Here is a 17,901-nt window from a genome sequence, read left to right as displayed (position 1 = left end):
CTGGTTTGTTGGTGCTGAATTCTCTTAGCTTTTACTTGTCTGTAAAGACTTTAGTTTCTCTGTTGAATCTGAAAGAGATCCTTGCTGGGTAGAGTAATTTTAATTGTAGGTTTTTCCCTTTCATCATTTTAAATATGTCCTGCCACTCCCTCCTAGCTTGCAGAGTTTCTGGTGAAAGATCAGCTGTTAACGTTATGGGTATTCCCTTGTATGTTATTTTCCCTTGGTGCTTTTAATATTTTTTCTTTGTATTTAAATTTTGATAGTTTGATTAATATGTGTCTTGGCATGTTTCTCCTTGGCTTTAACCTGTATGGGACTCTCTGTGCTTCCCGGACTTGGTTGACTATTTCCTTTCCCATATTAGGGAAGTTTTTGTCTATAATCTCTTCAAATGTTTTCTCAGTCCCTTTCTTTTGCTCTTCTTCTTCTGGTACCCCTATAATTCGAATGTTGTTGTGTTTAATGTTGTCCCAGACGTCTCTGAGACTGTCCTCAGTTCTTTTCATTCTTTTTTGTTTATTGTGCTCTGCTGTAATAATTTCCACTCTTTTATCTTCGAGGTCACTTATCTGTTCTTCTGTCTCAGTTATTCTGCTATTGATTCCTTCTAGAGAATTTTTAATTTCATTTATTGGTTGTTCATCATGTTTTGTTTGCTCTTTAGTTTTTCTGGGTCCTTGTTAAACGTTTCTTGTATTTTCTCCATTCTATTTCCAAGATTTTGGATCATCTTTACTATCATTTCTTTGAATTATTTTTCAGGTAGCCTGCCTATTTCCTCTTCATTTGTTTGGTCTGGTGTGTTTTTACTTTGCTTCTTCACCTGCTTCACATTTCTGTGTCTTCCTATTTTGCTTAACTTACTGTGTTTGGGGTCTCCTTTTTGCAGGATGCAGGTTCATAGTTCCTGTTGTTTTTGGTATCTGCCCCCAGTGGCTAAGGTTGGTTCAGTGGGTTGTGTAGGTTTCCTAGTGGAGGGGACTCGTGCTTGTGTTCTGGCGGATGAGGCTGGATCTTTTCTTTCTGGTGGGCAGGACCGCATCTGGTGGTGTGTTTTAGGGTGTCTGTCACCTTATTATGATTTTAGACAGCTTCTCAGCTAATGGGTGGGGTTGTGTTCCTGTCTTGCTAGTTGTTTTGCATAGGGTGTCCAGCACTGTACCTTGCTGGTCATTGACTGGAGATGGGTCTTAGCGTTGAGATGGAGATCTCTGGGAGTGCTTTCATCATTTGATATTACGTGGGTCCGGGAGGTCTCTGGTGGAACAGTGTCCTGAACTTCGCTCTCCCACCTCAGAGGCATAGGCCTGACACCTGGCCAGAACATAAGACCCTGTCAACCACATACCTCAGAAGAAAAGGGAGAAAAAAAGGAAGAAAGAAAGAAAAACTTTTGGGAATTCTGAGGTCTTCTGCCAGCATTCAGTAGGTGTTCTGTAGGAGTTGTCCCACATATTGATGTATTTCTGATGTATTTGTGGGGAGGAAGTTGATCTCCACATCTTACTGCTCTGCCATCTTGAAGGTCTCTCTCCCTGCTAGTGTTGGAGGGTCTCTTACAAAGGTGGGGTGTGGCTGTGGCTCACCGTGAGGACAAGGACGCTGGCATCAGAAGTTCTCAAGTTTTATTTTTAAGGTCTGTCAAGAAATGTTATGAATAAGATATAAAAAGCATACACTATTCATACGCACACCAAAATCAATCCATTTCCTTTAAAGACAATGAGCAGTCAATAGAGGATTGTAGGTCACCTTTCCATTTATGAGTGTCAGAATTCTATTGATTGTAACCAACAGGTGAAAAGTAAACTGACGCCTGGTTAGAATTGTAGATTATAGATAGGTCAGGTATTACAGAGGCACAGCTTGACCTTGGAAGAAGGGTTGAGATAATGATGTGGAATAAAAGAAATATTATCTAGTGTTTTTATGATATTAGTATTCTGAACATGTTAATCTTATTATTTGAACTATTCTTATGTTATTTTACACATTCTTATAACCAATAATATTAATATTTTAAGCCCAACTCTTCTGTACAAAAATACATTAGGTAGCTACAGAATTGGAAAAGGGCTTTATGATTTTTTATGGCCTTAATATCTATGTCTCACAGGTTGGATTGCCTGGGAAGCAGACTCTATAAGGAGATGGTTGTGCAGGAGGTTTGTTAGTAGGATCATCACCTTCCAAAGGCAAGTAGGACTAAACAAAGGGAAAAAAGTTGAGACATTATGTGATCTCAGTGGAAGCCCCTGCCAAAAATATGGGAAATTCTGAAGCTGGTATAACACTTCAGAATCATACCCACTTGGGCTAGAGGACTGGGTCAGTCTATCCATGATGACTTTGTACAAACATTAGAAAGGAAGGGGTGTTGACAAATAAAGACTTCAGTGAATGAGTGTTGCCCTGGGACTGAGACCTGACCTTGGCTGACGCAGCTCTGCCATACCTGTGGGAAGCTGAGAGCTGAGGTCTTTTTGTAGCAGTACTTGCAGTAGCTTTAGAAGTCTGATTTTTATTCCTGAAGGGGGATCTGGGAAGCACACAATGACCACCATACTAATTCTTCCAAAATTATTAATGGCAACTGCTAAGGTCTCAAGTAATAAAAATCAATCCCCAAATTATATACATATTTTAAGCTTCACCTTATTTATAATTGTCAGTGATATACTTGTTACCCAAATTATATAAATCTAGTAATTCAATAATTTTGAATTTAGAACCCAAATGGTTTATATTACATAAATTCATTAAAATAAATGCTCTAGGTCTCTTTTATTTAATAGGACACTTGCAAAATATTATTAATTTTGAGGGACCACAATTTTCCTCCATCATAGCACTTACCTATTTACTCTTTGATAAATTCCTAGCAACAACAAGTTTACATATGCTCCACGTACAACAAAATCTCCAAGTTATAAACATGAAGCTGCATTTAAGCTAGCATCCATGCCTTGGTTAATTTTTTTCACCTTTAAAGATAGACTTAGAATTTGTATTGGAATGATTTTATTTTTCCTTGCTAATCAAATGCCCTGATTTTAAAAGGTTTAATCACACATTCAAACAATGTGCATTTCTCAGAAAAGGAATTGCCTAGACATGGCAAAGTTGAACTGTGTCAACTAAGTACCAATGATTGTTAAAATATCTTCATCATGTATATCACAAGTGGACTGTGATGTTAAGTTTATTATATTGATTAGCCCCTGATTTTTGTTTACAGAAGTGAGTTTCTCCTAGGAGTGAGTTAGTGGAAGATGCATAAATATTTTTAAGTCAAAGGCAGAGTGAGTTCGATTGTTACTGCAAGAGCCTTAAATGGATTATTTTACATTCTCAGAGCATCCATCTGAAAGAAAACTGTTTTGGAAAACCAACGTGATTGTGTCAAGATGATGGACTAAATTGACCATGGCCAGGTTTAGTCAGTGTTTTGGCTATTTTCATTATCGATTGCATAACAATGCTTACATTAACTGTGCAGAGCTTCAATTTGCTTACTAAGGTTGCTAAAATAACAGACTGACATTGGCAGAATTTCTTTTTGTGTGGCTTGCTTAAGTAGACCTTATTTCTCATTATCTTAGGACAATGTCAAAAACAAAAGCTAATTTTTCCCCATCTTAAATTCTACATTTTAACTTTTTATTTATTCATTCATTGCTTGGAAATTTAGAAAAACCCAGACACTGATATATTATGATTGAGTGCCTTGTTTTCCAAGAAAATAATGAGTAGCACACTGGCATGTTTGTTTGCTTCTAAACAATACCAAACAGTACCCATATTAACAATTCACTAATTTTCAAAATACCTATCTTTTATTTATATATCTCTTTTTCTTAAAAGACAGTGCTTGTTTAAGTCTTACGTTAGGAGTAAATCAACTTCAGATAAAATGGTCCTGTTATTGACAGCTTTCTTTCAACCTGTGCAGAATTCCAGCAGGAAAATTGTAACATTAATTGATCCTTTAACAGTCTTTGGAATGATGAAAAAAATCCAATTTGGTTAAAACTAAATAAGCTTAAAGTAGATCTGTGATATTTCTGCACCACAGGAATTTTAAATTATTGCAAGAACAAAGGTAGGCAGGACTATTCTTAGAGTAGATCAAAGACTGATTTCTCATGACATAAATCTGAGCTGCAATGTAAGTTCTCAATGGTCTGTTACTGCTTTTAGATGAACTTCACATCCTTCCTCTTGCTACAATAGGTCAGAACATAAATATGTCCTTTGAATTCCTGATATTTTATTATCAAAAACTTAAAAATTCATTTAAGATATTTCATTCTGTCAAAATAAAACATATATGTTCTGTCAAAACTGTTATTTTTCCTTTGTTAGGTATTTTACTTAATTCAGTAGCCAATGTGAACTAACTTTACAAAGTGAGCCAATTTCTTCAGGTACCTGTAAAAACATTTTGCAGTTAAATTCTCCTGGCAGGAACACTAAGCACTTCAAAGACAGATAGTCATTGGGATGTGTTTTCTAAGGCTGAGGAAACTGGCTTGATTTGAAGAAAAAAAAAATCCAGGTCAAATCATCCTTACAAAGTTTTATGTTATAAAACTCTAGGGGGTCTGAATCAAGGATTACTCATTCTTGTGTGAACCTGATGATGCTTCTTGAGAAAAATCTTGTTTTTAAGCTTTTATAAAACAGTTTCTATGGAATCTAAGTGTTCCAATGAATGTTAATAAGAGTTTTTCAGAAAGAGTTCACTGGGCTTACAGGTAACTCCCCCACCCAGGTATTTGGGGTCAAAGCCACCAATTCGGCTTTCTAACTCTTGTAATGCATGTCCAACTGTTTGTTTGGACACGAAACACTTGTCCTGAAACAGAAACATGGGTTACTGAAGACATATTGCCCCTCAAGCTAGAGAATTACCTTGGCTCTGAATCATCATAACCACAGTCATAACCCCAGTCATGGTCCTTAGTATCTATCCCCTCCTCACATATGCCAAGTTGTGTCTTTATATCCAACTAGTTGTGTCTTTTATATCTGAAAAGCCACATTCTTGAAATTAATTATCTCAGTCTTCAGCATTATTATAATTCTTGATTTTATAGTTATTTTCTCAAGTTTTAGAGGACTTTTATAAAATTAAGGTATTTGAAAATTACTCTTACATTTTAGGAAGTTTCATCAATGACAATTATAATGCTGAATGGCCCCAGTGTAGGGAAACAAATGGCAATGTTTTGCTAGAATTTAGCATGAAGAAACCAGATATTTCTTCAAAAATTGCAGTACATTTTTTGTTCTTTTTTTTTTTTTTTTTTTTTTTTTTTTTTTGCGGTATGCGGGCCTCTCACTGTTGTGGCCTCTCCCGTTGCGGGGCACAGGCTCCGGACGCACAGGCCCAGCGGCCATGGCTCACGGGCTTGGTTGCTCCGTGGCATGTGGGATCTTCCCGGACCAGGGCACGAACCCGTGTCTCCTGCATCGGCAGGCAGATTCTCAACCACTGCACCACCAGGGAAGCCCTTGTTCATTTATTTATCAAAGAAATATTGACTGACTACTATGGGGGCCAGAGACTGTGCTGGATGCAGGTATTCAGTAGTGCTCCCAGAAAGCTCACTGTTAGCCAGCAAGACAGACCAAGGCTATGAAGGGTTGTGAGAGCACTGAGGTCTACTTTTTGGGAGACTTGGGAAGAGGTCTCCATAGGAAGAGGTGACATTTGACATGGTGCTCAATCATGAAAAAACATTTGTAGGCAGAAGAACAGGAAAAGGTCTTAGGGGGAGAGATAAGTTTTGCAAAAGTGCAGGTGTGAAAGGTAAGCCAAAAAGGCATGTGAGGGTAAGAAAGAGAAATTCGGGAGTTGAGAATGGACAGCTCTCACTGGGTAGGTCATAAGGGACTTGAGATACTGAGCTAAAGAGTATCACTTTCACTCTTGGACCAAGAAGACTTCACAGTGTTTTTAAAGCAGGCAAAGGACACTCAGTACTGCTTTTGCTGCAATCCATAGATTTTGACATGTTCATTTTCATTTGTCTTTAGGTATTTTTTATTTCTCCTTTGATTTCTTTGTTGACTCCATAGTTGTTCAGTAGCGTGTAGTTTAGTCCCCACACATTTGTGATTTTTCCAGCTTTCTCCTTGCAGTTGACTTCTACTTCCATACCACTGTGATTTTAAAAGATATTGTAATTTCAAACTTTGTAAATTTCTTGAGACTTGTTTTGTGTCCCAACATATGGTCTAGCCTTGAGAATATTCCATGGGCACTTGAGGAGACTGTGTATTCTGTTCCTTTTGGATGGAACGTTCTGTACTGATCTGTCAAATCCATCCAGTCTAATGTTTCATTTAAGGCCACTGTTGCCTTGTTTGCTTTCTGGATGATCTATCCAGAGATATAAGTGAAGAGATGAATCCCCTACTATTATTGTGTTGTCATTTTCTTCCTTTAGGTCTGTTAATAATTGTTTTAGATATTTTGGTGCTCCTATGTTAGGTGCATATTTATTAATAAATGTTATGCTTTCTTGATAGATTGTCCCTTTTATCATATAATGTCCATCTTTCTCTTCTTACCTCTTTTGACTTGAAGCCTATTTTGTCTGACATGAGTATGGTTCCATGTGTTTTTGTGGGGCTGCCATTTGCTTGGAGTATCATTTTCCATCCCTTCACCTGGAGTTATGTTTGTCTTTAGGGCTGAGGTGAGTCTCCTGAAGGCAGCATACAGTCAGTCTTGTGTTTTTAATCAATCCAGCCACTCTGTATCTTTTGATTGGTGAATTTACTCCATTTATATTTAGGGTGATTACTGATAGATGAGAAGTTAGTACTGGCATTCAATCTTCTGTTTTCTCATTGCTCTATATCTCCAATGTTTCTTATTCCTTGTGTTTCTGTCTGTCATGTGAGTTGGTGTTTATTATGATGTTTTCTCAGTTGCTTTTTTATGTTTTGCATCTCTACTCTAGATTTATGTTTTGAGGTTACCATGAGGTTTATCACATAGATAAAGTCATCCATTTTCTGCTGATATCATCTTATCTCATTTGCCTGTATGCGGTCCCTACTTTTCCTCTACCCTTTTTAATGTTTTTTTTTTGTCTCAAATTACCTTTTTTTAATGTTGTAAGTTCATTATCAAATTGAAGTACCTATAATTAAATGTACTGCTTTTTTCCCCTTCAATCTTTATCCTATAATTAAATGTTTAACAATCTATTCTGATATAGAATTGCAGTTTTCTCATTCTGAATGTCTATTTATCAGTTTACTCAAAGTTTTGTGTATTTTTGCCTTTTCATTTAAGATAGAAGAACTCCTTTCAACATTTCCTGTAAAGCAGGAATTGTGGTAATGTGCTCTCTCAGCTTTATTTGTCCTAGAAGGTCTTTATTTTTCCTTCATATCTGAAGGGTAACTTTGCTGGACAGTATTCTTGGCTGATAGTTTTTGTCTTTCAATATTTTGAGAATGTCATTCCATTCTCTCCTGGCCTGTAGGGTTTCTACTGAGAAGTCTGCTGATTGTCTGATATGGGGGTGCTTTGTAGGTTACTGTCCTTTTTTACCTGGCTGCTTTTAAAATTCTTTATCATAGACTTCTGACAGCTTTAATATAGTGTGTCTTGAAAAAGATCTTTTTGCATTGAGGTAATTAGGTGTTCTCTTAGTTTCATGGAGCTAGCTGTATACCTAGTTCCTTCCTAGGTTTGGGAAGTTCTCAGCTATTATTTCTTTAAATAAATCTTTGCTTCTTTCTCCCTCTCTTTTTTCTTTTGGGATACCCATTACACTAAGGTTGACTTTCCTAATAGAGTTGGGTGGCTGTCAAATAATTTTTTTATTTTAACAAAGAATCTTGGTTCTCCTTCCTCTTCTCCCTGTATCATTTCTAGATTTCTATCTTCAAACTCATTAATTCTCTCTTCCATATGGTCTGCTCTATTGCCAATGTTTTAATTTTTTCGTTTTAATTTTTTTTGGGGGGGTTGGTACGCGGGCCTCTCACTGTTGTGGCCTCTCCTGTTGCAGAGGACAGGCTCCAGATGTGCAGGCTCAGCGACCATGGCTCATGGGCCTAGCTGCTCTGCGGCATGTGGGATCCTCCCGGACAGGGGCTTGAACCCATGTCCCTAGCATCGGCAGGCGGACTGTCAACCACTGTGCCACCAGGGAAGCCCACTAATGTTTTCTAATGCATTCTTTGTCTTGGTTTTTGAATTCTTCAGCTCCAGAGTTTCTGTTTGGTTCTTTTTTAAAGTTTCACTCTCTTTGGTAGAGTATTCCTTATGCTCATTCATTTTATTCCTGAGCTCATTAAACTGTCTTTCTGAGCTTTCTTGTAGCTCACTGAGTTTCTTCATGACAGCTATTTTGAATTCTCTATCAGATCACAATCTTCTGTGACTTTAACTTTGGCTTCTGGAGAATTGTCAATTTCTTCTTGTGTTACAATGTTATCATGCTTTTTGTGTGATGCTTATTTAGTTGCTCCTCTTCTTGTACATCTGAAGTAGTGAACACCTTTCTTTTAGGTAATGCTTTTTAAACTTTGATTTAAGCAGTTCAGCAGGTTGGTAATGAGAAGCTTTTCTTTTGTATATCAGTAGGTGGCACTGTAGCACACTTTTTCAGTTTCTCTTCCCTGCGCTTCCTCTGGTTCCATTTGAGAAGCAACACAGTCCACCCTTGGTCGCCTCTGTCCGAGGTGTCTCTTGTGCCCTCATCATCACTGCTTGTGCCTCCAGGGTTCCTGGTGTCTTGCTTCTCCTGGTGACACTGCTGTCTCCAGCATCACCCCTGGGTGCACTGGGAGAGCACGAGCCTCCGCTGTGTTCAGGGTCTCCTTCTCCAGCACCACTGCAATGGGGGTCCAAGGTCACAGGCGCTACCCTGGTGAGAGGGACCAGGGTCGTGGTCCTGCTGCTGTTGCCCAGGTCCCCATGGCCATGGGCGCTCGGTCCAGTAGGCCAGAGTCGTGTGTGCCTCTTCCCTTCTGATAGCAAGTCTTTAGAGTTTGGGGATCCGGCGCTGCATCCAGGGGGCCAGGGTCGAGGCCCAGCGGGCACCACATCTTCTACATTCCAGTCCACTCACCTTCAGATGCACAGATGTGTGGCCTCCTCAGCATCCTGGTGTGTTGGGCAGAGTTGTTTCCATTTTACTGGTTGTAGATGGAAAAGGAGAGATGAGGGGAGTGTCTTCTGTCACCATGAAGCTAACCTCTATTTTTAAGATGTTTTAAAATATAGTGGGCAATATCCTGATTACTTTAATAATTTTATTTCATTACTGAATTGGTCTCATTTAGGACAACTTAAGTGGGGATTTGCCACTTTTTAAAAATTATTTCTCCTCATTCCCAAAGTATTTATGAGGCTGAAATCTAACAGGGAAGATATGGTTTTGGTGACAGGATCTTGTATATATTTAAAGTTACAGGATCAAACATTAGCTTCCTAAAGCCACGTGATTTAGCAATACAGCCCTAAACACACATGATGTCACCTCACAATTGATTTGAACTGGAAAGATTGAGTTTATGGTTTTTAAAATCATATTTGCCTTCCTCTTGTCTGTTCATTATTTAACTCTTATATGAAGAAGTTAGTGTTATTTTTACAGATTGGCAATGTGAAAGCTCTGAGACACCAGACCCACAATGATATCTGTGTTTGATGATAAGTAATTTACTAGAAACCCCTTTAATACTTCTCAGACCACACAGGACAGCAAGTATATTGACTGCTTTGTTTCAAGTCTCACAATAATTAGGCTTTCTAATACACAAATGAGTTAATTGAAGAAACCTTAATAGCAACTACATATTGGAAAGGAAAATTCCTATTTTCTTTCCATTAAAGTCAAAATAGACAAAGAATCAATACACATATAATGCTATTCTATACATCAAAATGTTCACTAGATATAAATTGGAAATATTAGTTCTATTGTTTATTTTCCTGTTACTCTAGGCAAAGAGAAAACTGTATGCTGTCAGATTTTCAAAACCAAAATAACTTCTGCTTATGATATGTTTTAAAATGCCATGGACACATTTTAATCTGAACAAATTAGACTTCTATATCACTTAGTAGTAATTTAAATTTTAACTGATTTTTAAAATTTGTCTTTTCTTGAATTTGGTTAGATATTAGGGATCCAATCACATATTCCTCTTACCCTCTGTCTTTATTAAACACTAGTGGAATCTCAATAGAAAAAAAGACATCCAAGTATAGTCTCTATTACAGTGCTAGATTTCCAGACAAAACCAGATAGCATTATCTGAGATCACAGCCATATCTCTGACCTCCCACCTTTAATTCATGATAACCTGGCTCAATGCATTCTACTTACCTTCAAGTTCGAGGTAGAGAAGCTGGAAAATAGTGTCTCACCCCCAAATTCATCTCATCCCTGCCATGCAGCCTGCCTGGGAGTATAACTTGCCCCGAAAGTCCTCCTTGCCTGGAGACTAGGGGCACAAGGGCTGTTGTATGTGAAGATTGTCATGTCCAAGAGAAAAAACAAAGATGGATGGGTGCATGCATGACCTGTGTAAGCTTTGACCTGTACCATACAGAATGAAAGCTAATTCATACCACTGAATGCCAGATTTTGATTAATTTTACCTACCCAAGTGGAGGAAAAAGCAACAGTATGGACAATGAAGTGAAAGCTTTGGAAAGAGTATTCCTATGCTTCCCACCAACTTGTAAGGAGGGAAGTATCGTAGGCTACGAGCTGAAACTGGAGTAGGAGATTGAAGCAAGATGGTACCCCTGCCTCACCCCAGTTTGCTTTCTGACTCCATTGGAATAAGCATAGTAAAAATACAAAAATATTTGGACACAATGAATAAGAAGCTATTCATTTAATTTCTGCAAATAGAGTTAGGAATATAATACTTAACTTTTTTCATTATTTCACAGATTCTACTATACTTTATAATTTTATTGTTATGTGTTTAAATATCTCCTTTTTTACAAACCTGTGAAAACTGGACATAACATGGGAATTACATCAGCTTCGATAAAAGCACCCCCTCTATAACGGTGCGCTGCTCCTTGGTGTCCTGCAAGGTCGCTTTTCAGAGCGGGAGATAGCGTGATAAGACACTAGCTCGGGGGCGCGCAGTATCCTACTGCCTTGGTACCAGCAGCGACCGGGTGTATGCCCCACGAGAAACTGAGGCTGCAGCACCTGCAAGAGCTGCGAAGGTGACAGCTGAAGGGTCAGGAGCTGAGCCGCCTGGTGAACTAGCGCTGCCCCGGAGGAGGATGTGGCCTATGAAGCAATTCGGGAATAAGCTTTTGCAGGACGGGGCCCCCTGGAAGAACGTGATCTATAAGACGTACCGACACAGTATCTTTGCTTTTACTCATGTACTGGCCCCTGTCTGGATTACTCATTATTATCTCAAATATCATGTGAATACAAAACCATATGCCATTGTTGAAAGGAAGCCAAGAATATTTCTAGGTGATACAATTCTGGAAATTGGGGAAGTAATCCCACCAATGAAAGAATTTCCTGATCAACATCATTGAAGATTACTTTTAAAATTTCAAAGGTGTTTGAGCCCAAGTTTGTTGCTGCATTACCAAACTTACTGATATATTTTTTGGAAAAGTAACTTTAATAAAGTTTATTCAGATTAAAAAAAACTGTGCCCTCTCTTTTCCTGTGATCTTAACCTCACTTCACATAGAAAGCTTAAGGCTGAATTCATAAGCTAGTACGTTAGTTGTGAAGGCAATCCCATTAAGACTAGATTCTTCCTCTTGAACATGAAAGACCTTTAGAATTTTATTAAAGTTCTCTAAGTCAAGTAATGCTACAGAAAATTAAATTAAACCTTTTTAAAATGATAAACTGGTACTGATAAACAAAGTGATCACTTATCTTCTTACCAAAAAATATTTGGACATGAATCTTCCTATACAAGATATTTTAAATGAGAAACATAATAGAAAATTATGTTATTTAAGGGAAATATTTGAGTAAAAACTGATGAGAGGAGAAACTGAAGTCTTCATAGATCTATTGTATACCAGTGAGAAGCAGTAGTTTCAACACTTCAAAATAACCTTCATAAAAATTCTGTCTATCTAATTGTTCAAATTATCCATCCCATAAACACACACGCACAACATAGATGAGACCATCTATCATACACGGAAGTTTCTGGTGAAGTTGGAGAGGGGAGTGAAATTTGATTTCCATATGAAGACTATAATAAGAGACTCTATATCATAGTGTTTTTGTTTTTTCAAATTGAAAACATCTTGTTTCTTACAGATGAAAATCAACTGGGTAAGGGTTGGACTAAATGATTCTAAAACATGGAGACTCAAGTGAGGACAACAAAAACATAGAAACTCAGGGAGGGAAGGGATCTCCCCTTTATTTTCCTCCAAATTTAGAAAAAAATTACTGGTCAATTCTCTACAGAATTTTATTGGGGTCAGGTTTCTATAACAATGAGCTTGCTTTTTTTTTTTTTTTTTTTTTTTTTTTAAATAATGAAGAGCTGCTACCACAAATAAAGAGGCCAGAAGCAAAGGACTCATCTTTACATACAGTGGTGAAGGAATGTGAAGGGCTTTTCACACTTGAAACCATCCCTGAATAGGATTGGTGTTTTTCTAGCCTTACTGAAGATTAGATTATGGTTAGATTATGCTTACTACTGGTTAGATTATGCTTACTACTGGTTGGATTATGCTTACTACTACTCTAGTTGTTTGAGTGTCTAACAATCTGAATGTACATCCATATGTTATAATGTTAGCAGAGGTGCAACTAGTGGCAACTTAATGAAGCTGGGTGTATAACAAAAAATATGTGTTCTATCTTGCTTTTTAAAATATTTTTGTAAATGAAAGAAAGAAGCATACATCTGAAAAAACTGAAATATTACAAAAATAAACAAGAAAGTTTATTTAGTCACTCACATTGACTTCAGTCACTCATATTGATTAAATATGAGTCACTCATATTGATTAAAACAATGTAATATTGCCAATTTAAAACTAAATAAAAAATATGCATTTTAAATAAAGCAATGTAGAATAACTGAAAGAGCATTGCTTTAGGGTCAAGAACAATAGGTGCTTTTTCCAATGTAAAATTCTAGGTAGTTGTTCACGCTTTAGGTCTCAGTTTCCTCATCCTTAAATGAGTTCTGTATAGAAGAATAAGCTCTAATTTGTATTCAAGCCCTAAAACAATGTGACTGGCATGATGTTTTCTCTCTTCATTCATTTTCTGTAGACTTGGGCTCAAGTTCTTGCTGTATTTTTAGAAGATTTAACACCACAGACCAGTGGCTTTCAATCCTGTTGATCTCAGAACCTTTTTATGCTGTTAAAAGTTATTGAGGACGCCAAAGAGCTTTTGTTTTTGTGGATTACATTACATCACATTCAGGCTTAGGCAATCAGTGATGCAAAGTGTCACTTTTCAATTGCTACCCTGGCTTTACTCCAAGCCTCTCTTCTCATTAGTACTAGAGGGAATCAACTGGGTCTTCAGAGAAAAAGAGTTAATTTCCTTACTAGTATCTTTAGATTAAGCACCGTGACCTCAGCTGCTATTCTTCTGCTTTTTCTCCAGAGTTTACAACTATTTTCTAGGTTATTCTCTAGGCAGGTCTTTGCTACCTTCTCAGAATGGATCAATAAGATATCCCTTCATCTGTCTCTCTTACATAACTCATCTTTACTCCCTCCTGTGGAAAGAGGTTGCACATTTTTGTTATGGCAACTTGAAAATAATAGGAATGTTGGTTTTAAATGAGTTTTCTTTTTAAGTTACAGAAATTGTAAATTATAAAAATTACAGTTTCACATTTACAGAGCAGTGGCAAGACCCTAGCCTGATTTTTTTTAAACCATCATGGTTATTCTATCATCCTCAAATTTTGGATTTAAAAACGTTTTTCAGCCTTGTAGGAAATTTGAACACACTATGTTTCCTGGAACAGTCTAATTTTATCCTGGAAGTTATTGCTTCTTCATGATTTGTCTGCCTGACAGTGTAGTAAATTATTTAATGTGCAGTCCTTGGTCAAAGATTCATAGACACTTCTTGGTGGCTATTGAATCAGAATCCCCTCCTCCCAGAATTCGCCTACTCCCCCCTTTTTGAAATTTCGTCTTCTTTGAAGTGCAGGATAAACCTGTACTGTAGTTCTTCCTTTCACTCATGGTTGCTATGGAAACAAACCTCGATTGTATCCAATGAATTTGATGAGATTAGAAAATATAGACTGTCATCATGGCTACATTAAAATAATAATCAATTCCCGTTCTACAGGGTGCACACTAATGAATATAATATGGTGTGAGATAATTTCTCTGTGGTGACAGGGTAGTTTGCAACTATATATATCAAGGAAGGCTGAGTCCTTCTCAGAAACAACTTTATATCACAGAAAATAATCGTGAACAGATGGCTATTGTTCTGCTCTAGAATGGTAACAATTACATACATATGTGACATTTTAAATAATTGAACATAATAAGAAAGAAAAGAAAAACATAATTGCAAACTTTTTGTTAGTGTTAGTTTTGCAACGACATAGGTAAAAGCTAAGTCAATTTATGAAGACTGGTGTGTTTAATTCCCTTCTACCACACAAATTTTGATAAGGGCATTACTGTTTCCAATGAATACTGAGAATCATTTTTTTCTTCTTCACTTTATTATTTGGTTCTCCTAAATTCTATAATTGATATTAAAATTTACCAGGTAGGAAATTTAGTCTAGCAGTAAATGTTTGCATACTGGTAGTGATAATTTGAAGTCTGATTGAAATAAACTTGGGAAAGGCAAATACATTCAAATTATTGACATCTACAAAAAGCACAGAGGGGAGAATATCATACAATGACATAAAATCCACATGCAATTTCATGAACAGGATATTTTTCAATGAAAATGGTCATGACTAATTTTCAGGGACTATGTTAGTTTATCAAATATTAATGAAAATTCAGGTTATCATGTATATCATGTACATTGAAGAGATATTAATAACATGAAAGAGTGAAATTCTTAGTGAAAATGTTAATATTACATTTTACAATCTGAATTCTGTTATTTTTGATATATATGAAACTCTTAAAATTATAGAACATAATTCATTTATGAATGCTTTTCTTTTCATTTTTTTTTCTTAAGAAGATAAAGATATACCTGTTTGGGTTGCCTGATTTTTTTTTTTTTTTTTTTTTTTTAATATTGAGCTGCATGAGCTGTTTGTATATTTTGGAGATTAATCCTTTGTCTGTTGCTTCATTTGCAAATATTTTCTCCCATTCTGAGGGTTGTCTTTTTGTCTTGTTTATGGTTTCCTTTGCTGTGCAAAAGATTTTAAGTTTAATTAGGTCCCATTGACTTATTTTTGTTTTTATTTTCATTACTCTAGGAGATGGGTCATAAAAGATCTTGCTGTCATCTATGTCAAAGAGCATTTTTCCTATGTTTTCCTCTAAGAGTTTTATAGTGTCTGGTCTTACATTTAGGTCTTTAATCCATTTTGAGACCTAAATAGACATTTCTCAAAAGAAGACATACAGATGGTCAAGAGGCACATGAAAAGCTGGTCAACATCACTTATTATTAGAGAAATGCAAAACTACAATGAGGTATCACCTCACACCGGTCAGAATGGCCATCATCAAAAAATCTGCAAACAATAAACACTGGAGAGGGTGCGGAGAAAAGGGAATCCTCTTGCATTGTTGATGGGGATGTAAATTGATACACTGTGAGGAACAGGAGTGAGGTTCCTTAAAAAACTAAAAATAGAACTAGCATATGACCCAGCAATCCCACTACTGGGCATATACACTGAGAAAACCATAATTCAAAAAGACACTTGCATCCCGATGTTCATTGAAGCACTATTTACAATAGCCAGGAAATAGAAACAAGCTAAATGTCCATCAAGAGATGAATGGATAAAGAAGATGTGGTACATATATATAATGGAATAATACTCAGCCTTAGAAAGAAATGAAATTGGGTTATTTGTAGAGGTGTGGTTGGACCTAGAGTCTGTCATACAAGGTGAAGTAAGTCAGAAAGAGAAAAACAAATACCATATATTAAAGTATATACGTGGAATCTACAAAAGTGGTACAGATGAACCTATTTGCTAGGCAGGAATAGAAATGCAGACGCAGAGAACGGACGTGTGGACATGGGGCAGGGCAAGGGGAGGGTGGGACAGATTGGGAGATTAGGTTTGACATAAATACACTACCGTGTACAAAGTAGATAACTAGTAGGGACCTGCTGTATACCACAGGGAGCTCAACTCGGTGCTCTGTGATGAGCTGAATGGGTGGGGCTGGTGGGGAGGGAGGTCCACGAGGGAGGGGATATATGTATATATATAGCTGCTTCACTTCATTGTACTCCAGAGACTAACAGAACACTGTAAAGCAATTATACTCCAATAAAGAAGATATACCTGAAAAGACTATACAGTACTGAAAGAGACAGACTTCATTTAAAAAACAACTATTTAATAAAATCAAAAACACTTCTGTGAAAAATTGATGACAAAGGTGATTATTAGTGCACTGTACCAAAAGTAAATGTTTTATATTTTATTATGTTATAAAATCAAAATTCGTATTGAAATTTTAAGTATTTACTTGCAAAATACCAAAATATAGGTCAAATGCTTGGTTATATCAGGGGGAAAGTTCATCTGATCTTCAATTTTGCTTTGGTCTCAATTTGTGAATCTACATCTCTTTCCCATCTGTGTCAATGGAAAGAAAGTATTAATGGTTAGTTCTACAATATGCCAGAGTCAGAACCCACTGAGCAAGGGGAGCCCTTGCACCCCAGGCACCACATGAGTGTCCGCTCAGGGAAGCCTGAGTGTCCAGGACATCCAGACCCCACCCTCCTTAGGTGATGCTTCCGCCATATCTGCTCCATCTTCTTTCTTCTCTCCTGCTAAGCCTTTTTCTAATTACGAGTAGCAATGACAAGGGATATTAATGGTTGATTTTAAAGGTCTGAACTATGTTATATAGTAGGCAAAAAGAATCCTGTACAAATAAAAAATAATCATCTCTGCAATTCAACAATAGTTATTTATATAAAACTGTTTGTTTTGTCCAGTTAAGATCATAATGTACCTGAAACTCAAGATTCCAAGAAACAAAAGAGAAAGTCACTGCAACTATATGTACATACATACTTATCAAAAAGCTGAACATCTGATCCGAGTGGAGGAGTCCTTATAACAAAAACATTGATTTGTTTACTTCCTTCTTATTGGTCTGTGAATGTGTCTCACAATCTTAGGATGATTTAGGACAAAGAGTAGTACTCAATTAAAAGGGCTCTGGCAGATATATTATTTCTTCATGCTTTAGTTCAATGTATTTAGTGTGATACATAATTGAGTTCCAATATCAGACTATCACTATCATTTCCTCTTTTTAGGCAAATAGATAGTGTGCCACTGATTAGAGCTGGAAGGACATACAAGACTGGGTTCTGGACATGCAGGACATAAACTCTGCACCAGTCAGGTGCCCTGGCCTCCCTCTCTCTGCCAGCTCCCTCAGAGCCAGGGAGCTTTCTGAGAGGGCAAGGAAAGGCACACCCAGTGGATATCTGCTGTTTCTGTCTTCCCTGTATCTACTGCTCCTTATTCTCTAATAACATCTGAATTTTGTTTTTGGCACTTAGCACTTATACACTCAATTTCCTGTAGTGTTAAGCTGTATCACCTTTCCTGACACTATCTATGCAAATCAGATGCTAGCTTCCTAAAGTTTGCATCTTCAGCTAAAAGATATATAAACCAAGGAATATTTGGAACATGCCCATGGGAATTGCAGCACCTAAACACCAT

The 17,901-nt window shown here is 37.0% G+C and overlaps 1 protein-coding gene and 1 pseudogene across 1 annotated transcript in view; one reads left to right on the top strand and one right to left on the bottom strand.

Annotated features, from left to right (window-relative positions):
- EYS (eyes shut homolog) overlaps nucleotides 1-17,901 on the bottom strand; it is a 1,724,957-nt gene that overhangs the window by 781,267 nt on the left and 925,789 nt on the right. The gene's annotated exons all lie outside the window — the stretch shown is intronic.
- Nucleotides 11,184-11,610, top strand: LOC131768201 (NADH dehydrogenase [ubiquinone] 1 beta subcomplex subunit 6 pseudogene; annotated as a pseudogene).

This window comes from Kogia breviceps, chromosome 13 (assembly GCF_026419965.1).
Source record: "Kogia breviceps isolate mKogBre1 chromosome 13, mKogBre1 haplotype 1, whole genome shotgun sequence".
NCBI lineage: Eukaryota > Metazoa > Chordata > Mammalia > Artiodactyla > Physeteridae > Kogia > Kogia breviceps.
Note: the sequence above shows the minus strand (reverse complement) of the source record. Positions and strands in the feature narration are given on the sequence as shown.